Here is a 3,378-nt window from a genome sequence, read left to right as displayed (position 1 = left end):
AATGGTTATGGAAAACAAAAAGCAATGCTTTTGCCACACCAAACTTAAAAGGTTTGCTCGTCCTCGAGCAAAAGAAGAAAGAAGAGAGTAGAAGAAGAAGAAATGAGGAAGAAGGGAATGGCTTTGTGTTCGGCCAAAGAGGGGGAGAAGTGGTGTTTAGGTTGTGTGAAAATGAAGGGGTGAAGAAGGGTTTTTGGGGAAGAGGTGTTGAGGTGATTGGTGAGTGGGTGAAGAAGAAAGAGGGTGGTGGGGTTGGTGGGGATCCTGTGGGGTCCACAGATCCTGTGGTGTCAAGGAAAAGTCATCTCTGCACCAAATGGCATGCAAAAACGCGTTTTGTGCCAAATCTGGCGTTAAACGCCGGGCTGGTGCCCATTTCTGGTGTTTAACGCCAGGTTCTTGCCCTTTCCTGGCGTTTAACGCCAGTCTGGAGCCCTTTTCTGGCATTAAACGCCCAGAATGGTGCCAGACTGGGCGTTAAACGCCCAACTGCTAGCCTTACTGGCGTTTAAACGCTAGTAGGTTCTTCCTCCAGGGTGTGCTGTTTTTCTTCCTGTTTTTCATTCTGTTTTTACTTTTTCAATTGATTTTGTGACTTCTTATGATCATCAACCTACAAAAAACATAAAATAACAAAAGAAAATAGATAAAATATAACATTGGGTTGCCTCCCAACAAGCGCTTCTTTAATGTCAGTAGCTTGACAGTGGGCTCTCATGGAGTCTCACATTTACCCAGAGCAATGTTGGAACCTCCCAACACCAAACTTAGAGTTTGAATGTGGGGGTTCAACACCAAACTTAGAGTTTGGTTGTGGCCTCCCAACACCAAACTTAGAGTTTGACTGTGAGGGTTCTGCTTGACTCTGATTTGAGAGAAGCTCTTCATGCTTCCTCTCCATGGTGACAGAGGGATATCCTTGAGCCTTAAACACAAAGGATTCTTCATTCACTTGAATGATCAGTTCACCTCTATCAACATCAATCACAGCCTTTGCTGTGGCTAGGAAGGGTCTGCCAAGGATGATGGATTCATCCATGCACTTCCCAGTTTCTAGGACTATGAAATCAGCAGGGATGTAATGGTCTTCAATCTTCACCAAAACGTCCTCTACAAGTCCATAAGCTTGTTTTCTTGAATTGTCTGCCATCTCTAGTGAGATTCTTGCAGCCTGCACCTCAAAGATCCCTAGCTTCTCCATTACAGAGAGAGGCATGAGGTTTACACTTGACCTTAAGTCACACAGAGCCTTCTTGAAGGTCATGGTGCCTATGGTACAAGGTATTGAAAACTTCCCAGGATCTTGTCTCTTTTGAGGTAATTTCTGCCTAGACAAGTCATCCAGTTCTTTGGTGAGCAAAGGAGGTTCATCCTCCCAAGTCTCATTTCCAAATAACTTGTCATTTAGCTTCATGATTGCTCCAAGGTATTTAGCAACTTGCTCTTCAGTGACATACTCATCCTCTTCAGAGGAAGAATACTCATCAGAGCTCATGAAAGGCAGAAGTAAGTCCAATGGAATCTCTATGGTCTCATTTTGAGCCTTAGATTCCCATGGTTCCTCATTAGGGGACTCATTGGAGGTCAGTGCACGCCCATTGAGGTCTTCCTCAGTGGCGTTCACTTCCTCTCCTTCCTCTCCAGATTCGGCCATGTTGATGGCCTTGCACTCTCCTTTTGGATTTTCTTCTGTATTGCTTGGAAGAGTACTAGGAGGGAGTTCAGTAACTTTCTTGCTCAGCTGTCCCACTTGTGCCTCCAAATTCCTAATGGAGGATCTTGTTTCAGTCATGAAACTTTGAGTAGTTTTGATTAGATCAGAGACCCTGGTTGCTAAGTCAGAGGTGTTCTGCTTAGAACTCTCTGTCTGTTGCTGAGAAGATGATGGAAAAGGCTTGCCATTGCTAAACCTGTTTCTTCCACCATTATTGTTATTGAAACCTTGTTGAGGTCTCTGTTGATCCTTCCATGAGAAATTTGGATGATTTCTCCATGAAGAATTATAGGTGTTTCCATAGGGTTCTCCTAGGTAATTCACCTCTTCCATTGAAGGGTTCTCAGGATCATAAGCTTCTTCCTCAGATGAAGCATCCTTAGTACTGCTTGGTGCATTTTGCATTCCAGACAGACTTTGAGAAATCAAATTGACTTGTTGAGTCAATATCTTATTCTGAGCCAGAATGGCATTCAGAGTATCAATCTCAAGAACTCCTTTCTTCTGACTTGTCCCATTGTTCACAGGATTCCTTTCAGAAGTGTACATGAATTGGTTATTTGCAACCATTTCAATTAGCTCTTGAGCTTCTGTAGGCGTCTTCTTCAGATGAAGAGATCCTCCAGCAGAGCTATCCAAAGACATCTTGGATAGTTTAGAGAGACCATCATAGAAAATACCTATGATGCTCCATTCAGAAAGCATGTCAGATGGACATTTTCTGATTAATTGTTTGTATCTTTCCCAAGCTTCATAGAGGGATTCTCCATCCTTCTGTCTGAAGGTTTGGACTTCCACTCTAAGCTTACTCAATTTTTGAGGTGGAAAGAACTTTGCCAAGAAGGCATTAACTAGCTTTTCCCATGAGTCCAGGCTTTCTTTAGGTTGTGAGTCCAACCATGTCCTAGCTCTGTCTCTTACAGCAAAAGGGAATAGCATAAGTCTGTAGACCTCAGGGTCAACCCCATTAGTCTTGACAGTGTCACAGATTTGCAAGAATTCAGTTAAGAACTGATGAGGATCTTCCAATGGAAGTCCATGGAACTTGCAATTCTATTGCATTAGAGAAACTAATTGAGGCTTAAGCTCAAAGTTGTTTGCTCCAATGGCAGGGATAGAGATGCTTCTCCCATAGAAGTCGGGAGTAGGTGCAGTAAAGTCACCCAGCACCTTCCTTGCATTGTTGTTGTTGTTATTTTCGGCTGCCATGGGCTCTTCTTCTTTGAAGATTTCTGTTAGGTCCTCTACAGAGAGTTGTGCCTTAGCTTCTCTTAGCTTTCGCTTCAAGGTCCTTTCAGGTTCAGGGTCAGCTTCAACAAGAATGCCTTTGTCTTTGTTCCTGCTCATATGAAAGAGAAGAGAACAAGAAAATATGGAATCCTCTATGTCACAGTATAGAGATTCCTTGAGGTGTCAGAGGAACAGAAAAATAGAAAGAAGAGGTAGAAGAATTCGAACTTAATCAGATAGAGTTCGAATTGTGCATTGAGAAGGAGTGGTACTCCATAGATAGAAGGATGTGGGAAGAGAGGAAGAAATTTTCGAAAATCAAGTGAAATATTTTGAAAACATTTTTGAAAAACTTTAATTGATTTTCGAAAATCAAGAGTGGGAAAGAAATCAAGTAATTTTTGAAAAAGATTTTGAAATTAGAAACCAAAAAG

At 42.3% G+C, this 3,378-nt stretch overlaps 1 non-coding gene across 1 annotated transcript; it reads left to right on the top strand.

The window, feature by feature from the left end:
- The first annotated feature begins 2,417 nt into the window (after positions 1-2,417).
- On the top strand, positions 2,418-2,521 carry LOC130971113 (small nucleolar RNA R71). The gene has a single exon (XR_009082344.1). It is a non-coding gene; the product is annotated as a small nucleolar RNA R71 (small nucleolar RNA).
- The last annotated feature ends 857 nt before the right edge of the window (positions 2,522-3,378 follow it).

This window comes from Arachis stenosperma, chromosome 3, assembly GCF_014773155.1.
Source record: "Arachis stenosperma cultivar V10309 chromosome 3, arast.V10309.gnm1.PFL2, whole genome shotgun sequence".
Taxonomy (NCBI): Eukaryota; Viridiplantae; Streptophyta; class Magnoliopsida; order Fabales; family Fabaceae; genus Arachis; species Arachis stenosperma.
Note: the sequence above shows the minus strand (reverse complement) of the source record. Positions and strands in the feature narration are given on the sequence as shown.